This window comes from Cricetulus griseus, chromosome 2 (genome assembly GCF_003668045.3).
Source record: "Cricetulus griseus strain 17A/GY chromosome 2, alternate assembly CriGri-PICRH-1.0, whole genome shotgun sequence".
Classification (NCBI taxonomy): domain Eukaryota; kingdom Metazoa; phylum Chordata; class Mammalia; order Rodentia; family Cricetidae; genus Cricetulus; species Cricetulus griseus.
This window is the reverse complement of record NC_048595.1, coordinates 423995305-424018123: the sequence shown is the minus strand read 5'-3', so window position 1 is coordinate 424018123 and position 22819 is coordinate 423995305. Positions and strand designations below refer to the sequence as shown.

The window sequence follows — 22819 nt, the reverse complement described above, 5'->3', positions numbered from 1 at the left end:
TTGATTGGTTGTCTGTTTACCCCCCATGTAGCAACTAACCCCCACAGGGTTTATAATATCACCTGGAAAATAGCCAATCTAGGGACCGGGGAAATAGCCAACCTCAGCACTTATATAGGGACTCTACATGATGGGTTCCCTCCTCTCTATGTCGACCTATGTGACTTAGTAGGGTCTGATTGGGATCCCTCTGACCAGGAACCATTCCCAGTAAAAGGACCCTCCTTCCGGGGCTCGGGGCTTGGCAAAACAGAAGCTAAGCCCCGGATATCCGTGTTATTAATAAATCCTCTTGTTCTTACATCCAAAGTTCGTGGTTTCGCTGATTCCTGGGTGTGGGTCTTCTTCCACGAAAGAACCTCTCCGGGGGTCTTTCACTAGATGATACTATAATAATATGTCTTATTTCTCAAGGAAAGCACTATTACAGTCTCAATTTTATATAAGAAATTGAAGCACAAAAAGGCTATGTCTCATGATCTAATACATACCAATCCAGCTAGTGAAAGGGAATTACTCTAGTACTAAAACGAGTGTTTTAACCATTATTCTACTATATTATAATTATTATTTTGATAGCTTCACAGCACAAAATAATTTGATTTTAATCATTTGAAAAAGACTCAGCATGGCCAGCCATTTCTCAGAACATGTGTCTAAAGAAGAGCTAGGCATGAGAAACGTAGGATCCTTAATCACAATGAAGTTACCACTTTGAAGCTGCTATTGAAAAGCATCATCAAGGAAACACATAGCTTGATCATAGCACTGTTGAAAAAGTAGGATGTGTTGATAAGGTAAGAAAATTCAAATTTCAGAATCAGAAGTAAGCGTGTCTCTCCATTAGGTACATAACCAAACAGAAGACACAACAGCTATATTGATGAACATAATAGGACTAAGTGCAGCAGTTTCCCCTACATTAAAACCTTCCACTTGGGAGGGAAACTTCTTAAGATAGGCTATCCACAGGGATGTGAAACAAGGGGATGCTGTAAGGAGAGGTAAAGTACTGTGTAATCAGACAGGAAGTAAACAGCTGAAAGGCTTCAAGAAGTCGCCTATGACCAGCCAGTAGGTAAAAGTGCTTACCTTGCAAGAAAGGAGAATGGGATTTGATTCCTATAAGCCATGGTGCAAAGAAATCCCAAGAAGAGTGCCACAGACAATCCCAGGTAAGAAAGAAAAGCTAGTCTCTGGAGTCAGGTGACTGTGACAGTGACATCACTCCATATGGTTGTCATAACTTATGCTAACAACTATTAATGTAAAAATAACAGGAGATCGCTAATGAGATAGACATCTGAGAAAAGTGAATTAAGTTGTATGGAATCCATAAAACAATTTTGTAATTGGTACCAAAATTACTTTCATTTGCAACAGGTTTGGGGTTAGTCATTGTGGGAATTTGCAGTGCAAGGAAATGATGTTTTATTTAAAATTGAACTTTATTAACTATGATTTCAAAACAGGGTTAAAAGCTCTTTTAAAATGGTATTAATTATAAGCTGTGAATATAAATCCAGGAAGGCATTTCCCCCCATTTATTTTGTCTGCAAAAATTGCAGGCTCAGATTTATTCACTGATTTCAAAGTTATGACTGAATAATGTTTAACTTAAAATATGTTGTGTCAGGACTCTTAAACAACACTGTAAATAAATATCCGGCCTACCTTATATTTATAACACTCATCTGTGCCCAGAACCTGAGTGGACTTTAGTTAGGTTAATTGCTATAACATCCTCTAAGTGATGTTCCAAAGCGTCATGCTGACAGGTGTGCCTGTTTAACTGTGAATCCCAGGGCCATTGAAGCATCTAACTGTTATTAATTATGTCTGTAGGATTCATACATTATCATATAGAGTCTGCATTGAGTGGTTTTTCTCTCAGCCGAGATTTCCCATCACTTATCTGCATAAGAACATAGCCTGACTCATTTTTCAATCTAAGATAAAAACAGGAAAATTACAGGGCCTGTGGTTTTGATGGATTATGTTGTACTCTGTAACTTGCTGTGTTCGACCATCTTTGAACACTTCTTCATTATGGTAGCTCAAGCTGAAATCGGTGCTTTGGTTTTGATAGTTGACTGTTAAATTCAATTAAATTAGAAAAATTTACCTGATTTTAATATGATACATTTTGTTTTTATTCAACACCTAGGAATGGAATCGGCATATAGGTTGGTTCTGTCTTCTCACCTTTCTGCTGTAAAGATTTTATGTAAAGTTTCTGAACATCTCTTGTGTGTGTGTGTGTGTGTGTGTGTGTGTGTGTGTGTGTGGTTTGTAGCATGATTTTCAACTGGAAGATGGAGACTATTCTAGAACTAACTTCTGCATTATGACTGGAATGACCGACATCCCTATTCTGCATTTCCTTAACTATCATACCATCATCTAGGGATATACAGTGCCTAATATCTTAGAGTGATTTCATTTTATTTATCAGGGTCTGATCATTTGTTTGTCACTCTTAAAAACTCTATTTTGACTGGAGTCCACCTCAGAAGTAGAAGCTCTCAGAGAGGAGAGCCAACATCTCTTGGCAATCTGTTTCTGGCATTTTTCTTTGTCTTTCTTCATTCTCTTGGCCAGAAGTTTATCATGTTATGCAGCCTCCTCCTTGTTTTTCTTACCACATTGTTTCTTCAGAGCAAAAGATAGCCTTTTGTGTTGCAGCATACATGGAGTAACAAGATGCTGGATCTTGGGGACCTAGGTCCAGGGCTGCTGACATTTTTTGTTAAGTGCTTTTTGACAACAAACTGGTGGATATCATCTTATTTAAAGAGATTTAAAAGCTTTTAGATTCTGCTAGTTCTTTGGGGTCCCAACTCCTAAGGCACAGTAGCATCTGTCAGTCCAGAATTAGCCTCCTCTCCTGTATTTACAACAACTAAGTTAAGAACACTCGGTCATCAACATTACATCCTGGACCAGACTTAGGCTTCTTGTTATGCTTCCATTTCTCCTTGGGCAATAACAAGAATGCCCCTTACTCAAGAGAAGGTGCAGTCTGGGTCCAGATACTTTGCTTCATGTGGAAATTCGTTTGTTGCTCCCTCTACAAATTTGGACCACATAACTCTGTCATTCCTCAGAGCATCAGTAGCTATTTCTGTGGCCATGGCTTCTCATGGGAAGTACAAAACTTGTGTTCATCTCCCACTTCAGTGAGTTTCTGGCAGCTAACAGCACAAAGGAGATACTCAGCTTCATCTTAACATAGTCATGAAAAAGAACATGACTCCCCTTTTTATCCTGAGTATTAATTGATATCTAAACCATCATAAAGGTAGACTGGTTGAGGTAGAATCAAATTAGCATTAAGATTTCAAGTTAGCCAGGTGGGTGGTGGAGCACACCTTTAATTGCAGCACTCGGGAGGCAGAGGCAGGTGGATCTCTGTGAGTTCAAGACCAGCTTGGTCTACAAGAGCTAGTTCCAAAGATTTCAAGTCAATGCATGCTTTAGTTCTTATGCTAAAGATCACAAAATGTCAGGGCTCCTCAATGGGAGAGGAGTTTGCAGCACAGGGGAAAAGAACACAGTATTGCATTGTTTTCTACCACTGAGATGATTTCTTCCTCCACTGTATACCTCCATTTTCTTTGTTCATGCAGTGCTTGCAGATATGACATGAAATGTGCTTATAGTAGAAAAACATAGCGAAAAGTCATTCTTTTAGTGACTGAAATTTTCATTATTAATTAATGTTATTCTGGCCAAATATTTATTTGAACTATTCTATGACTATTATAGAAAAGTAATGCAAAATGACAGAAAGAAACCTAGGTAATGACATTTCAGGAGCTCATTTCATGGCATTTTTGTCAATTCTCTCACCCTCCCATACCTCTCCCTCAATCCTCCTCTTTCCCCTATCCATCCAGGATAAACCTATTTGCTTGATTTCAAATAAAACTATAAAACTGGTGAATTTGGGTTTGTGACTCTCATTCGAAATTCCCCCTCAGAACATGAAAACATGTAGCCACTTTTCTACTTAAAAATTCATTTAGTTCCACAAGAACCACGAAGTGACCAGATGTCAGTAAGAACTGTTGATTTCTCTCTAGAAGTTGCCTCCTACATTTCTTCAGGGTTAATGAGACACAGCATGCTGGCACTGAACAATGCCAGGTACACCGTGTCTATATACTTTCTTCACGTCTCACTCTCTACATGATCCACAACCATTGGATTTCAGGCTTTTTTGTTGTTGTTTTTTGTTTTATGTTTTTGTTTTGTTTTGTTTTGCTTTGTTTTTCGAGACAGGGTTTCTCTGTGGCTTTGCCCTCTAAATTTGCTCTAATATGTCCACTTCTACCTGCCTCCATCTCTGGCCTCCTTTCTAGTGCAAGCTTGTCCATCCTATTTCTTGGTTTCCTGACTAATTCTCATGTTTTAGGTCCAATATTAAATCTTCATTTTCCAAGAGCCCATCCTTGGGAGTTTGGGGGTTATTTCTCTCTGCTTTCCACTTATTTCCTATCACTGAAACATCTTTTATAATTTGCTATTTATTCTTTAGATGTATCTGTCTACTGTGTTAGACTATACTTTTTTATTCATTTATTTGCTTTATGCATCCCAAAATCCTCAGTGTGTAATACAATGGTTACTCCATGAAGATACTCTAACAAACTGTATTAACTAAAAGATAAGATTGTGTATTCCAGGCCAAGTCATGGGCATTTATCCTTTTTCTAAAAGGATTCCAAATCAAGGTCTTCAGTGTTAAAATAAAGAACCCTAACACAAGTAACTTCTTTAACACCTAGCAATATGACAACCACACAACCCTGGACATCCATCCCCCCCCCCATTTACTCACTTTGTGACTTTGTAAAAGTTGGAAACATGGGGTCATTTTTCCCAGGTGAAAGGAGACTATTTGTCTAAAAATTTCCCTAGCATATTATAAAGATCTGAAGTGGAAATGTGCATAAATGTGTCTTGGACTCCTAGAATAAGCACACGTGTGAAGAATTATTGCTCTGGGCTATTGCATGTCAGTTTGACAATGAGCATGTTTCTATGGTTACCTTCTATCTCATTTTGTGCCTTCAAATTTTTCTTACACTTTCAGATATCAAATATTCAAAACTTACAAGAACAATTTGTAGAGTAGAAGTATAGTGTCTTTAGTGGGTATGAGGGCTGCAGAATGTGACAATGTAGCAGATTAATGCACATTCTTTGTGATTACTATGAAATACTTAGATGAATTTGCCTGTAGTTGATTTGGGGAATATAAGGCATTTCCTCTATTGCTAAATAAGCCTGAAGTGAACTTTCAGATCCTCCAAGTAGTGGTGACCATTCAGAAAGCAAACCCCTTAAGGGCAGGCTGCATACTTGAGACAATCTGTCTTGTACCACTCCTTGACTTAGAAACGGTACCATGACCTTTTGTAATAATCTATTGCTTGTTCAAAGTTGCTGACTATAATAGTTTCATATTATATAAAAAGAAACTCTCTTCAGAAATCTCTACGGATGCCAACCAATTTTTCTGATGCAATAGTGCATTGTGTTAACATTTTAACATCTGAGAATTTTTATCATGTAAAGTAAAACTTTACTAGGTGTTACAGCACATGGGTATATGATTCCAAGACTTCAGAGATAAAGCAGGAGGCTCACAAACCTGAATGCAATCTGAATCATATAGAGAGACTTGTTTTCATCAATAAAAGTTGTTACTTTGTATAGTGGTGATGAGCATCCCCTCCCCCACTCCTGACCAATACTGACGACATTGCTGCCCACACTGCTACTGTTTCTCACCTAGTCTAATTTTGTTTTCAAAGCAAGTGTCTGAGCATGAAATGGAGAACAGTAATTTGTGCTAAACAAAGTAAAGGACTTCACTTAACAAGTGTTGTTCACATTCTTCCTCCAGTCCACAGGCAGGTATTATGACTGCACTTGCAGGAGTGATGTGTGTGATTCAGAAGAGTTAGGGAAATACCCAAAGCTATGAAACAGGGAGATCACATATATCACACAGATGTATTACTGTGGGGAGACTTTTCTTTCTCTTTTAAACTGCATTTTGCCTAAAACCTTGGCCTTAGTAGCTCAGTGCTACCATTGAATTGTTCTTATTCTCTCTCTCTCTCTCTCTCTCTCTCTCTCTCTCTCTCTCTCTTTCTGTATTACTTAAGATTGAATTTTATTAAAAAAATCAACACTTTAACTGCACAGAGAGTGGTGTGGTGGCACTTTGTTGGTGCTTTTTCTCTAGCCAGAAGAGGAGCAATTCTCCAAATGCTAAGAGGGTAGGTTGCTATTTGCTCATGGGTTATGGATTCTTTTCTTTTTTTTTCTTTTCCCTCCTTCCCTTTCTCCCTCCTTCCCTTTTTTCTTTATCTCTTTCTGTTTTTCCTCTCTCCTCCTCTTCCTCCTTCTTCTATTATCTTTTGTTAAAGCCAATTTGCTTGGAAATGACTGATATGCAGACAAAGAGTTTGGATCCTTTACTTAGGATGAGCAACTCAATAGTATGATGCCACCTGGATTTTGGCTTATGTTGGACTTCAGCAGGGTGGTCCTCACAAACAGCTTTGGCCCCTTCCTGGATCTGGTCCTCCCATCTCACAAAAGTTTACCCCAAGGGCTCTCCTCTGCTCAAGTCATGGATTCACAGCCTCACTGCGAGGTCATGATCTCCTTTCCAGGGAAATATGCTGTAACACTGAGGCTATAGCACTTTCACTACTTATTTTCAAAAGTGCATCAGGGCACCAGAGCAGCTATCATATATTGGCAGAATCTGGCAAACAGAATACTTTGCTTTCCCAATGGCTCGCTGATAACAAGAAGAAAATAGTGTATGAAAGACATTAAGGAAAACAAAACCATGCAGGATGCTATAAAATATCACAGCTATCTCTTTGGATGAGTAAAAAACTGAAAAGGAGGAAGTAAAGGATTACACAATACCACTAAGTGCAATAAACAAAACAAACTATAGTATTTCACAGGGAGAAAAAGAGCACAGCTTTTGACAAAATATATTACCAAAATAGACCTAAATGTGGCTAAATAAATTAGGTAAACAAAATGCTAGTTTCTCCTTGAATTTTGTTTCTGGAGATGGTAGGTGCGGCCTTTAGCATAAGACACAAATCTCCATTTCTTCTTGAGAAATGGAAACTAGACTGGTTTATTAGCATTGTAAACCTCCTCAGCAGCAAGCTCAACATTATTCATATGAACAATATTAAAGCATTAGGATAAACAACTATTAATGAAAACACAATGAGGAGAAAATCCCAACAGTGTCCTGTATTGTATCAGTCATTTGCATCTCTTCCTTCATATTTTGTTAACCTTTTATCAACGTGAACATTGTGACTACAAAGGCAGACTTGTTTACTTCTTTTTCAACTTCTAATTATTGTTCAAAGTGTCATAAACTCCTGCATACAAAATACAGTGATATCCATGCCTGAAAATATAATAATGTTCTCTGCTTTCTAGGGAATCTTGAAAAAGGAGGAAGGAAGAACTGAAATTTAGGGAACCTGTACATTAAAGGCACTTTGAGAAATGGTCTTCTGATTGCTTCCAACATACCACGTAATCACTGAGAATTTCATAAGATACATACTTATATGGGAATTTGTATGGCTACTTTTCTGAAATTGGTTCACAGTACCCTTGCTTTTTGGTTTTCAATTTACGTTTCCTTAAGAGCATTTTTTCTACTCTGTTAAAGAAGAATATATGACTCCCTTTAATTAACCAGTGGGGTGGCTTAAGAATGCATAGTTCCCACTGGAAGAGAATCATAGGGGAAGCAAAGAAAGCCTGGATGAGATAGTGAGGGTGGCTGTAACTTTTTCCCTGAACAAACTAAAGCAAGGTTCCAGTCTTCTGATTATATGGTCAATTATCTGTATATTCTGTCACCATGCTTCCTTCTAGAATCTAAAACGAATCGCCATCTTTGACAGGGTAAATCAGCAATTTTATTTGAATTTTTCTTTAAGTTGCATTTTTTTTTGACAGATGTTAAGTCTTATTTGGCTCATTGTTTGCTTATGAGAGTAGGCCTTTAATTATTTACTATAAATTGAATATTATATCTGTAGTTTTATGCTTTTAGCATTTTTGATGATTCTGTCTTTCTCAGCTCATGTGAGATAACACCATGTGATGCAATAAGTGCTTTGTAGGCAGCAGCTAACATTGGAAAATCAAGGTGGCAATGTGGGTGGGGGAGAGATCCTCTTCTGGTTTACAGATACTTTCTTGCTGTGTTCCCTCATTGGGAAAACAGAGGGAAGTTAAAGCTGTTCTTCCTCATATACAGAACACATTTAGTCATGGGGTTCTGTGGCAATACATTGTTTATGATTTATTAAAGTTTGGCTGAGGATTCAGAAAGCAAAGCCAGCAACAAGCTACAGAAACCAGACAGTGGTGGTACACCCCTTTAATCTCACCACTTGGGAGGTAGAGGTAAAGGGATCTCTGTTAGTTCCAGGTCACACTGAGCTATAAGAAATATATGCAGTCCTAAAGAGAAACAGCTCACACAAAGATGATCTCAACACTTGGATTCACATGCCTTTAATCCCAGGACTCATGAGAGGTATTTAAGATAAGAACAGGGTCTCAGAGCTGGCATTCTTTCTCCAGCCTCATTGAGGATAGGGTGGCATACTGAGATAGTCTCTGGATTCTCTCCAGCCACACTGAGGAAAGGCAGCAGTCTGAAGCTTGGTGAAGAGCTCGTGGAACAGCCTTTTCAACCTGAGCTAGAGGTAAAATCTAGTGGCTGGCTGCTTTGCTTTTCTGATCTTCAGTTTGAAGCTTGAACCCAAATATCTGTATCTGGGTATTTTGTTTTTCATGCTACAGGGTTCCATCCTCATTATCATTTATAAACCTAGTTATTACCTAAAGACCTCACTTCTCAAAACTATCACACATAGTGTTACAACTTTGCTATAGTTTAGACCTTAAATATTACCCCCAAAGACACATAACCTTGGTAAAATAGGAAAATGTTGGAAATTTCAGAAGGAACCTATAAGAGGGAAAATCATTTAAAGAAGTCAGCTTATACGTGGTGTGCCAATGGAGGGGGCATTGGGACTTGAGGCTCCTCATGCCATTCTCTTGCTTCCTTGTTATCATGAGATGAACACATTACTTTCATCTTCCCAAAATTTTACATCATGTTGCTATGGGCCCAAAGCAACAGGATAAAGAGATCGTGGTCCAAAACCTTTGAAACCATTGCTAAAATAAACTTTTCCTCTATTAAGATTTATTTCTTCTTCTTTTTAAGATTTATTTATTTTATTATGGATACAGTGTTCTGCCTGCATATATGCCTACACTACAAGCCAGAAGAGGGCACTAGATCTCATAATAGATGGTTGTGAACCACCATGTAGTTGCTGGGAATGAAACTCAGACCTATAATAGAACTGCACTGCTCTTAAACTGTGGGCTTTCTGATATGACAGACTTTGTTGACTCCCCAAGGAAAGCATTACCCACTCCAAGGAGTTGATAGGGGGTGGAAAAAGGGGGAGGTAGAGGGTGGGAGAAGGAGAGGGAGGGGAATTGGGTTGATATGTAAAATACAAAGTAACTTTTAATAATAAAAGAACACACAGAGACAAATAAAAGGAAAACATTTGTTATGTCATGTATTTTGTTACTATTCTAAAAAGTTAACTTACAAGGCTTCAACATACAAATGTGGTGGAGATACAAACATTTGGTTGATTATAATGTATACTATAGCGCACTATGGAGATTAACAACCTTTGGGATCATTAAAATTTACCAAAGAAGCTGGGAGGTGGTGGTGCATGCCTTTAATCCCAGCACTCAGGAGGTAGAGGCAGGCAGATCTCTGAGTACAAAGCCAACCTCGTCTACAGAGCTAGTTCCAGGACAGCTAGGGCTGTCACAAAGAGAAACCCTGTCTCAAAACAAAACAAAAACCAATAAATAAATAAATAAATAAATAAATAAATAAATAAAATTTACCGAAGGAATCTTAGCTATCAACTTTGTTTGAAAAGTCTGTATCATTTTTCAATGCTTTTTTCAGGTATACATGTGGGCAAGAATTGAAATAGAAATATTGAAATGGAAGAACATCAGTTTCCTTCAAATGATCTTTCCTAGTTAAATGTCAAAGCCAACAACACTCTGGAAGCTTGTGAACACCAGAAATACTTGTATCTCTCTTTGTCTTATAAGTTTCAGAGGAGTAATGGAAGGAGAAGAGAGATGATCTACTTGAGGCAGAGGAAAAGGAAAGGCTTGGAGAAAATACCAGAACAATGTAGTGTAAATGGGACTAGAACAAAAGAAATTAGCCAAAAAAATTTTAGGACGGGACCCTAAAAGCAGCATTTCTATTCATGTCCTGAGATGGAAGCCAAATATGTTTTTGATTCTGTCCTGGCTTGAGGCCAGAAATGTCAGAAGGGTGCTCTGGTTTCTTCTAACTTCTGCTAAATTGGCAGCCTTGCCTGGAAGCTATGTGTGAGAGTGTGAACTAAATTCTAGTCCAGACTGGATTAGCATGGTAAAAATGGGTTATCGCTATTATAATATTAGTAATGGTACTATTAATGTTTGGACCTCATCCACTCAACTTTTTGTGTTAATTTTATTGCCCCTTGTTTGCAGGTGACATGTATTCAGATCCTGCTGAGATTTATCTCTCTGGGTCCCCCCAGTAACTCCCTCAAAGCTTGAAGGTCCACACAAATCGAAACTTTAAACCCCTCTACACCCCAATTTCATGCAGAACCAAAGTGCTTTTGAAGGGGAAACATTACAGGGATTAACAGCAGCCTTAGAAGCCATTAAGGATACCTACCCTCCCTCTTGGTTGATTAACTCTTCCTCCCATCTTGTTAGCCTTAGCAAAAATACAGGTAAATCAGATTTCCTGCAGGGTGGTATCCCTGGCCAGATGATTGGCAGTCTTAGTTAGAGTCATTCTTTGGGGAGGATATGATAGTGTGTACTCTTCTAATCTTTAGACCAGATAACAATATCTGGTATACATCTGAGGCCAGACTAGGTAGAAGTAGCTTTTCCTTAATGGGACTCAACAAAGCCTTACTGTCTATACCTTTTCTGTAACGTTAACTCTTTCCACCAGCTGCCTGGGTTCTGCTGCCGCTTCAGGGCCCCCAAATAACACACAGAGTCTTATATTAGTTACAATGCTGCTGGCCAATGACTAGGATTTCTTATTTGCTAGCTCAGTCTTAATTATCAACCATAACTACTAATCTATATATTTTTATAAGGACTTATCTTACCAAGGAAACTGGCCTTATGAGTTCTCTCTTCCTGGGATCACATGGCAACTCTCTCCTTTCCTACATTTCCCAGAATCTCTCCTAGTCCCACCTAACTTGCTTCCCTATTGGTCAACAGTGCTTTATTTATCAACGAATAAGACAAACATATACACAGAAGGACCTTCCCCATCTCTTTTCCTGTGGTATTTAAAATCCTAAGGAGTAGCAATTTTTTTTTTTTGAGACAGGGTTTCTCTGTTGCTTTGGAAATTGTCAGAGGAAGCTGCTTACAGATCTTCACTACTAAGCCTGACTGTCTACTTTCTACCACACAATTGCTTATGGGCCTTCCTTGCTGAGCCTGGTAACTGTCCCAAACCTTAATTCAAGATACAGAACTTTCTCTCTTCCTTTTCTCCATCTCTGTCTACTCGGTAGGCTCCAAGATCGATAACATGTTGGCTTTGTTTCTCTTTCAAACTCTAAAAAAGTTTTCCAACTTCTTCCCTAATTCATTCCTAAATTCTTTTATTAAGGAGACTGAGAACCCCAAAGGAAACTCCCAACTTCTTTGGTGATTGTTATTTAACTGGTGAAAGTGATTGATATTGAACTGTATTTGTCTGTGTGCATGAGTTAAGGTATAAAAACAAAGAGGAAAGAGGTCATGGGAGTTAGAGATAATGCAGAATAGAAAAATTCGGGCTAGCTCTGGATACATGTCTTTTTGTACACTGGTCCCTTCAGCTCATATTTTTAATCACTCTAGTACTTCCAAACACAAGATCCTGATATATGAAAATTCTAAAAAGCATTTACCAACTTTTAAATAAACTTTAGGTAGATTTGATTGTGTAAAATATAACCCAGATTACCTCATCTTTTGGAAGAAATAGAAGCACATATATCCACATTAAGTAGTTCCATAAATTAATTTACATGTAAAGGAGTTAGCTGTATAATTAAGTTGATTTTTCAAAAAGAAGCCTCTCGAAAACCTCTCTCTCCCCTGAAGTATTCTCAATCACTATCAAAATATGGAGAAAATGCAAAAAAAAAAGTGTTTATGCATTCACTACAGAGAAACTATGTTTAGCATTTGCTCCTTTTCTGATAGTCTCCAAGGATCACATCTCAGTGTGGGCCAAAGAAAATTATTATTCAAATATGAGCCCATGTTTCAAGCAGAACAAAATGCCCAGGTAGAATGTAGGACTTTTATTCACAGGTGGGAAGGGCACTGTTTACATGATGATCAAAATGTCTCCACAAAATGATTGTATCATGAGACATCATAACTATCTTGGAAGAGGAGATGATAACCCCAGCTGACATAAAAAATGAGATTCATTCAGTATTTAATGGTGTGGGGGAGTTTTAAAAATGTGAACTGGGTGCTTTATAAAAATTCAGTTTGTCCCTCTCTCCTCAAAAGCCAGCTCTCCTGTTATTATGCCACATTAGTTCCATTTGTTGATTTGATGACTAAAGGCTTGGTGGCCAGATGCAAATTCTGCTTTCTGATGTTAATCTAACAAGCAGAATAGCGGCTCCACTACCATGCCTCATCCAGAAGCTGGAGAGCTAGCAGAAAATCCTATGCAAATACAAGGGATGAAAGATAATTACATGGATTGACTTGTTTTTTAGTTCTAAAAGTGAGCATTCATATAGTTAAAAGAGAGGGGAAAAAAGGACTGACCTTTGTGTGAAGATTTTAGCTCTTTCTTGGTCAAGAGATGTTTCTAAGTATAAAATGTTACTGGGTTTCCTCATAAATCACACCCAGACTTCACGTCTTGCTATAAATGAAGAATGCAGAGAGGAGAGAAACCCCATATTTGAACTATGAAATTAATTGATGACTCTGATATAAGCAAAGGATGAGGTACAAGGATAGATGTGTTGTTTATGAAGTGTGAGATTAATTGCATTAGCAGAGATTTTCACATATGAAAAATGGAAGTTTAGGATAGGAAGAATTCTAAAATTAGCATTCAGGACCAGAGCAGATAACTATGAGGGTTAGAAGACAGTTAAAAGTCAAGTCAACTACCTCCAAAGACTGAACAACTATATTTGCCAAGAGTTTGCCATTTAAATTGCTATGAGAAGATACCACCCTATGTGGATTAGCTAACAAAGATTGTTTAGTTTTGAAATATAAGGAAATAAATTGATATATTTAGTTTAAGAAGTCCTCTATAGTCTAAAATGTAGGGTTTCAATTATTTCAATTCATGGTTTAAAACAGACTCATTAAAATAATTTCATCTAGCTGGGCATTGGTGGCACATGCCTTTAATCCCAGCACTCAGGAGGCAGAGGCAGGCAGATCTCTGTGAGTTTGAGGCCAGCCTGGTCTCCAGAGCCAGTGCCAGGATAGGATTCAAAGCTACCCAGAGAAACCCTGTCTCAAAAAACCAAAATAATAATAATAATAATAATAATAATAATAATAATAATAATAATTTCATCTAGACTTAATCTTTATACACTACATTGTGATTGTGTTAATGCTCAGTGTAGTAAGCAATTCAATTATGTATGTTCTTATGGCACATGGCATATTTATAATGTGTTGAATGAATGCATGCACATCTCTGAGAAACTAAGAAGTCCCCTATTGACCTCTAGTACACAATAGATTCACTTAAGGACTGGCATAAGTAATGCTTTAATAGGCAAGAGTCCTTGTGCTTTCACAGTAGGTTGTCCTTCTCCAACTTAATGAGTCAATCTCATATGGTCAAGCCAGAGATTTAGCTACTTGAGAAAGATATCCAAGAAGCAAAGATGCAAATGAAAGAGTGATAGGCATGGGGCAGGAACTCTGATCCTTTCGATGTTTCAACTTCAACTTCTATAGCAGAGGTGTTGAACAAAGCCTGAGCTTTCAGGGTTCTGAGTTCTGGTCTACACAATATGAAATCTCTCGAGTATAATCAATTCACTTTAATACATCATGTCTATGTGTGTGGTATCATGGGTGTATGTGAGGGGTTTATGCATCTAAGTGTAGGTGTACATGGAGAACCAAAGATGGCAATGGATATCCTGTAAATGAAGTTTCAGGCATGAGATGCCAAATGTGGGGGATGGGAACCAAACTCAAGTTCTCCGTGTGAGCAATACTTGCTCTTACTCTTAATGACTCAACCATCTCTCCAGCCCATAGCAATGCACTTTAATGACAAAGAAAAGAGGTCACAGATAGAGAGAATAGATCAAGTTACTCTCTACATTTTACTTCATTCTTTTTGAAATTAATTAATTTTTATATCATTATTTCCTTGGCTACCAGGAAATGGTGTGGGGTGGAGATTTTGGTAGGCATTCTCACAGTTCTTAATTCTAGCATCTCTGGTCATTTCATGACTGTGGTAGTTTGAAAGAAAATGCCCCTCAAAGGGATTGGCACTATTAGGAAGTGTGGCCTTGTTGGAGTAAGTGGGGGCAGACTTCGAGGCCTCTTGCTCAAGCTTCCTTTAGTTAACTTCCTCTTGCCTGTGAGCCAAGATGTAGGCACCACCACATCTGCCTGTATGCCACTATGCTCCCCATCATGATGATAATGAACCAAACCTGTGAAACTGTAAGCCAATTACCCCAATCAAATGTTTTCTTTATAAGAGTTACTGTGGTCATGGTATCTCTTCAGAGCAATGAAAACCTTAACTAAGACAGCAGTTGATACCAGGGACTGGGGTATTGCTCTGATAGGCATGACCATGTGTTTGTTTGGAAGAATTTGGACTTTGGTACTCTGGGTTAGAAAAGCAGCATAATGGGCCATCCTAATAGAAGCATGGAAGATAGAGGTGCTAAGTACTTGAACTGTCTGAGTTTCAGAGGAGAAGAATTTTAGTATGGTGCCTAGAAATTATTCTTGCATATTTTGGTTAAGGAAGTGGCTGCATACTTCCAACATATAATGGCACATGATACACATTACTATTCCAGAGTATAGGGAGGGGAACATATTTTGCCCTTGTCCAAAGAGTCTGCTTGAGACAGAATTGAAGAATTTTGAATTAATTCTGTTGGGAAAAGTAATCTCAAAACAGCCTAGTATACACTCTATCGTGTGAACATTAGTGGTAACTCTAATGAAGATTTATAATGAATAGGAGAAAGCTGAGCAAGGAAAAATATTTGAGGAGAAAAAGGGCACCAGAAAGTGGGAAGGAGCTAAATCCTCTGTTCAAGGAGATAAATGGATTAAGAACTGGAATAAAGGGAGTTGTGACCTCAGGGCAAGATATCAGCCAGCTAAATTTCCAGCATGTGTTAAGTAACTGAATAAAAACTTAGAACTGGGTGTGGTGGAGGCACACCTTTAATCTTCACATTGGGAAGACAAGAGGCTGGCAGAGCTCTGAGTTTGAGGCCAGCCTGGTCTACAGAGCAAATTTCAGGACAGCTGAGCTTAGGCAGTGAAAGACAGAAAGCTGGTGAAGATGTAATTGAATGAGAGGGCCATGTTCCAGCTCAATAAGCAGCAGAATTTGGCAGCTGTGGCCATATGGTTCTCATTTTAGAGTTAAGGATAGAAGAAAGGGGTTATGGAATAAAGCTGCTGAGACCAGGCATATTTCAGGGCTGTTTGTGAATGAAGGCCTAGTAGAGAGGCCATGGTGTGAAGCTGTGAAGTTGAAGCCTAGATTGTGTTGGAGAACCCAAGATGTTAGAGATGCCTGAGTCATGGGATACCTGCCAAAGAGAGCTTCTAATAGGGAGTGGAATCAGTCAAAGAGAAAGAAATATGTTGCAGTCAAACCTGAATGGAACTGGAGATCTGAAGAGCATTTTGACATGGGACATGGAGATACAAAGTTTGCAGTTTTCCCGGCTGGTTTTCGGTCTTGCTTTGGTCCAGTATTTACTTAATATGTTCCCCTCCCTATACTCTGGAATAGTAATGTGTATCATGTGCCATTATATGTTGGAAGTATGTGATTTCTACTTTTTATTTTTATTTTATAGAGGATTACAGTTAAGAGATTGCATGAATCTCAGAAGAGACTTTGAACTGTGGACTTTTAAACATTGAGACTGTAATAGAATATGGGGACTTTTGAGGTTGGACTAAATGCATTTTTTTATTATGATTTAGCTATAAACCTTTGGGAGCCAAGGAGTAGAATGTGGTGGTTTGAAAGAAAATGGCATCCAAAGGGAGTGGCACTATTAAGAGGTGTGGCTTTGTTGGAGGAAGTATGTCACTGTGGGGGTGGGCATTGAGGCCTCTTTTGCTCAAGCTTACCTCACTGTGACAGTAAGTTGACTTCCTGTCACTTACAAGCTAAATATATCTACCACCATGACTGCCTGCATGCCACCATGCTCCCCTTCATGATGATAATGGTCTGAAACTGTAAGAGAGCCATACCAATTAAATATTTTCTTTATAAGAGTTACTTTGATTCTGGTGTATCTTCACACCTAAGACAATGACTAATACCTGACCTCTTTCTTCCTTGTATACTTCTTTTACAGAGGACAGAAGAACCTCTTCTCCAGTTTCTCCTGCCAATGGTCATATTATTCACATGAACTAAAATAATAGAAATGGATTGTTGTTTTCTGATAAAACAGAAAGACCCTTGATGAATGCCTCAGGCAACATCAAATAATAACTGGGAAGTACTTAAAACATGAGATTCTTACTGATTAATACAGGAATATAATGGAACTTTAAAATTATATGGGTATATATTGACACATGCACATATAACTGAAATATATCTATTCTTGCCAATTTTAGATTATGCCTGTATATTGTCCCATTATAGCGGTTTCTGCTAAAATAAACATTGAAAACTTTCTACTTCTCCTTTTAATTGTAACTATCTGCCCATTGCCTGTTTCTATCCTGAATCTTTCCCATCTGTTGATGAAGAATTCTTTTTGACATTTCATTGTATGTTTAGCTTATTCATTTCCTCCATTCTCCCTGCCCTTACCAGCTGACATGTAAATTGCAGAGCTCCTGGAGAATGGACCCTTGCTGGTTGGAGGAGGCATGACCTTCTTTCATGCTTAGGAATATCATTCTGCAATTTACCTAATAGAGACTACTGAAAGGATAATTCTTATTTCATCCCATGTTTATTGTAATTATCGATTTGGTTTGTATCACTTAAACATTGTTTTATTTCATATCTGGTTGTGTGTTTCTGAATGAGTGCCGAGGACTGACAAAGACTCTGTCCTAATTAAGCTTATACTTTAGCGGGGAAGGATACACTATGAATAATAAGAAAAAATTATTTCAGACAGTGACAAATGAGAAGCACACAGAATGCAGGGCTTGGGTGGATCCTGAATGATGCTTAAATGTTGTGCAAGGGTCTGTCTTTGTTCACCAATTTCCACATGACTAGTTATTTACCTCATTTACCCACATCCCCTTTGTCACAGACTGCCTGACACATTTGGGAGGGTCTCCCACATCCATTCTCTCAATAGTCCTCAAGGTTTGCCTGGTCTGTAAAACCTTCTCAGGGATTCCAGCTCATGCACATTTCTCTACTCTGAGATCATGGGATACACACACACACACACACACACACACACACACACATATGTATAAATATGTATCTGTTCAACAGTTAAGCAAATGACTCTTGAAAATTTGCCATTACTAAATATTTAATTTGTATCTCATTATCCTATATACTGAACAGATAGGAATTCATTCAGGGACATTAACAACAATTCTATACTTTTTTGTTGATAGGCTTTGTTTTACTTATTTAGATTCAAGTTGGCAATTTGTTTTCCAAATGTGGCATGCTTTTACCCAGTAACTAAGAAATAAGCTGGGTATAATAACCCAGCAAGTTATTATATGTAGCAGAATTTTGCTCAATAAATTATAGTGTGTTATTGAATGCATACCTGATAAGACAGGTAGACTCAGTTCAGAGATGCTGTTTCTTTCTATTGATCTTGGTTATTGTGGACTTGCTTAAATGCAAAACTGTCTCGAGAGATTACTTTGTGAGGTATTATTATTATTATTTTATTTATTTATTTACTATTAATATTATACTAATTTGGCAGATATGTATTTTGATTGTAAATGTTAATAAGCAAGGAGATCCTAAGATTTAAATCTGACATGGGTTTTAAACATTTATAATATAAATGTAAAAAGTTAACTTTTAGAAATTTCTTTTGAATCACTTTTACTTTATTATTTAATGAAATAAATTTGTTGAAGGCTTTCAGGTACAGTTAGGATTCATCTTATGGAATATTTTATTGCTAAAATCTCAATGACTAAAATGCAAAAGATTGAAAGCATTAGGACTTCAGAGATAAAGGTGATTTGTTGAATTACGTGGCAATAATTACACTTATAAATCCTCCTATGAGTCCCATCAACCATGTGCTGCCCTTTAAAAGGAACCCAAACTGCTGGCAGATGTCTGCAAGCTATTCAGCACTAAGATTTTTATCAAATTATGCCCTTTTGCAGCTTAACCCTGAAGTAATGTACAGGTGGTATCCAGCCACTAGGTGGCCTTGTACTGTGAACAATCTGTGAGACTGTGTGTAGTGAAAGAAGAAAGGGCCTCCCAGTCAGCTGCCTTGTGAGGCAGAACAATGGGTCTAAACATCAATCTTTCTCTTTCTCTCTCTTGTCTATTGAGGCAGGGATTCACCCTGGCTCATCAATGTCATCTCTATGGATTAGCCCTTCTGACCAAATCATTAAAAACAATCTCGGAAAAACAAAACAAAACAAAACAAAAAAAAAAAAAAAAGAAGCGTTTAAAGAGGCTAGGTTTGGATGAGTAACTGATGTCATTATCAATAAAGTATAGAAAAGTTCAAGCCAACTTTGCAAGTATACATCCATCATGGATATATATTTGTATGATTTGTAAAAACCTTAACTTAAAGGCATTATCCCCTTGGCCTTTGCTTATGTCATTCTGTTCAGCTGATGTATTTTATCACTTAGTGCTGTAGAGAGAGATAGAGTATGAGGGTACAAATTTAAAATATAAAAATCACTTTTCTCTTTTTAGGTATGACTTTCATCTTCCCAGGTTTATTGCTTCTCAAGCTTAGGGACTTCTTCACACTATACTCAGAAAACCTCCAATTTAGTATTTATAAACAACATTTTATCATATCTAGCTTATAACTGGTTCTAACATTATAGTTCTTCACATTTAACCAGACTATTGTTATTTTCTGGCCTAAGAAAAATGTAATTCTGGGAATCCCATCAGTACCACAATGCAAAAATAGCAGTCACAGCTTGTAATTGTGATTGCTCATGGCTAATTGATCTTACTCAATGCTTCCATTTTTCTCCTTAAACTGGTGATTGACTTATTAAAGTGCATGTTGATTTTAATTTTCTGGGTGCTGCCTCATTCTTACTCTACTGACTGGACATTTAAAAGGAGGACCGCTCCGAAAAAAAAAAGTTTGTTGGTCATAACCAACTCACGATATTGTGAGAACAATTGCACAAAAAGGGGCTTGCCCTCTTCTCCTTCTAATATGTACCAGTTTGTAAAAGTTTGTTACCAGTCAAATTAAATAGACATCTTGATCCACTTATTCCTCATTCAAATTCATCTTGAACATGGCAGTGAATATAATTTCCAGGATGACAAAAGCACTATATAGTAATTCTATGTTCTGGATACTGATGACTGTCAATCGTCTTGATTTGAATTGTCATGGTACTATAGTCACTACTGGTTAACTTGTTCAGACCATTTCAGTGTCAGGTGAATAAAATGTGATCAAGTGAAAACTTCCTACACATGACATATACAGAGATTTCAGGTCTGTCTGATTCTACCCTCAGTGTGTATTCCATGAGCAGAGACTACCAGGCAAGTTCCCAATATCCCTTTGGATCATTCCCTAGCTGTAAGAAATGTAAATGCTATGGTTACCTCTGAATCTTCATTATTAGCAATACAAAGTTTTGTGAGACAGGCAAGAAGAATTCACGCCACTGAGTAATGTTCATCTACAAAACTTGCCACAAAAATAGGCTGTTTTAGCTGGCCTGAAAAGGGAGAGCACATGGACCCCAGACTGCTGTCTGGGAGGCCATCACGGGACTGATCCAGACCCCTGATCATGGATCTCAATGAGGAGGCCTCAGCACCCTATGGGGCACCTGCTAGTGGATCAGTATTTTTCCCTGGTGTAAGAAGGGACTTTGAGAGCCCATCCCACGTGAAGGGATGCTCTCTCAACCTGTACACATGGGGGAGGGCCTAGGCCAGGCCCAGGATGATGTGGTGGACTTTGGGGAGCCCCCTATAGGGCCCTACCCTGCCTGGGGAGTGGAGGGTGGATAGGGTGGGGGACAGGTGGGAGGTTGGGGGGAGGGGATTGAGAGGGAGAAGGGATTGACATGTGAAGCAAGCTTGTTCCTAATTTGAACTCATAAAAATAAATTTAAAAAATCAAAAATAGGCTGTTTTCATTTTATTTTTACTTTTATTGATTGCGTGTCTGTATTTATGCATGTGTGTGTGCAAGTCGACACGTATATACCAAATTGTAAGTGAGGAAGCCAGAGGACAACTTGTGCACATCGCTTCTCTCTTTCCACCATGTGGGATCTTGGGATTCATCTGAGGTCTTGCTTGGGCCCCCCCAAACCCATCAGGGCCTCGTTAGTGCAGTAGGTAGTGCATCAGTCTCATAATCTGAAGGTCGTGAGTTCGATCCTCACACAAGGCACACTGCACTATTTATAGCACACTTTTAATCCTAGGATTCGGGAGGTGGAGGAAGAAGCAGGTAGTTCCCTGTGAATCTGAGGGTAGCCTGGTCTACAAAGTGAGTTCCAGGCCAACCAGAGGTACATAATGAGACCCTGTATCAATGATGATAATGATGATAATAAATAACAATAGTTAAATTATTGATCCATGAAATAAATTTTAGCCCCATCGTGAATATTTCCAGTTTAAGTTAATTTTAAATATACTTGTTGCGTGTTGTTTGTAAATGTTAACTGATTTTCTATCATCAGCAAATCTAAGATAATATGTACGTATTTTTGACAGAGTCTGTAACATTTTGTAACCTATTTATTCTTAAGAGGGTATCAGTCCAGCAAGTTACACTTATTTTACTTCTTATGTTTCCTCCTGCTGTTTCTACTGATGCTACAGTAAAAAGCCAAGTGTAGCAGAAAGAACAAAAAGAAGGGAAGATACAAGATTGTTTTGCGGAGAACGGTGTTTTGATGTCCTGGAGGCTCCAAACAGGTGCTCTTCCCTTGAGTAGAAGTTTGGGAAATAGTGAGGACAAAATAGTACTTAACTCCTAGGCATCAGATAATTTGGGCTTTGTCCTACATTATACTTACACTTACACTATGCAGTATTCTAGAATTGAAGTTTATCAATATTCTCATTTTTGGGGTATCATGGCTGTGATGGCTTGTCCTAGGCATATACATTATTTGCCTTGGTGGACACTTAAGATTATAGTGGGTTACCTCATCTTACTAAAGAAAGGCTTACAAGTCAAAAGTAAACTTTATAAACATTCTACTATATGAAAGTCACATCGTGCTCAAACTAAAAATAAACAGGATTCAAGGGAGGGACTTTCAGAACAATTCATTCTCAAAATATATTTCCAGAACATATTATTTGTGAATGAAGGATTTAAGAATTTTAACCTCAGACATTAGATTAATTAGATATGTATCATTACTATGACATTTTTCAAAAGGCTATTTGCTATCAGTGCACAGGCCCATGTGATGTAGCTGTACTTCCATGTACAACCCATCAGCCCATGTGATGTAGCTGTACTGGCATGCACAGTTAATGTGAACCAGCTTTGTTACAGCACGGACATTCAGAAGCAAAGCACTTTAAGAAACCATCTTCAAATTCACGCCATGACACAACTCTTTCACTGAGGAATTTTCTTTCCTTGTTAGCAAGTCCTATCTTTGGGATAAAACATACAAGGAGACACTCCTATAGGACAAGAGTGGTGAACAGGTCATACTATTTTGTGTTTGTGATGAGTGCATAGGCATCTGATTCCAATATTTATATATGCAGTCTCCACATTGATCACCATCACTTTCATTGATTTATATATGTGGTGTGACAACGTAAGACCCCTACTTTCCAATTCTATATGTTGTTTCTTTATAAAAAAAAAATGTAGCACAGTGTTGAAAAGCACCCAGCATCTCTTGTCTAAGGAAAGACAATTCAAACTGGAGATATTTATTTTTAAAAAATGTAATTAGACTTAATAACATTTTAAAATGTGATTTCTGGGTAATAGAAATAAAAATGTGTATTTTTACCTCCTTTTTCTAAATATGTATATATGTGAACACATACTCTTAGCAGTTCAATATACATTTGAGGTTAGGTGACACAAATCAAGTTCAAATACAATGGGTATCAGAGGAGAACCTACAAATGTCATTTTACTAAAGCAGTAGAATCCCTAACTCTATTCTAAATACTTGTTCTTAGATGCAC

The 22819-nt window shown here is 37.9% G+C and overlaps 1 protein-coding gene and 1 non-coding gene across 2 annotated transcripts in view; one reads left to right on the top strand and one right to left on the bottom strand.

The window, feature by feature from the left end:
* LOC100761061 (sperm-associated antigen 16 protein) overlaps window positions 1-22819 on the bottom strand; it is an 816909-nt gene that overhangs the window by 172297 nt on the left and 621793 nt on the right. The gene's annotated exons all lie outside the window — the stretch shown is intronic.
* On the top strand, window positions 20966-21038 carry Trnam-cau. Its single transcript has one exon. It is a non-coding gene; the product is annotated as a tRNA-Met (tRNA).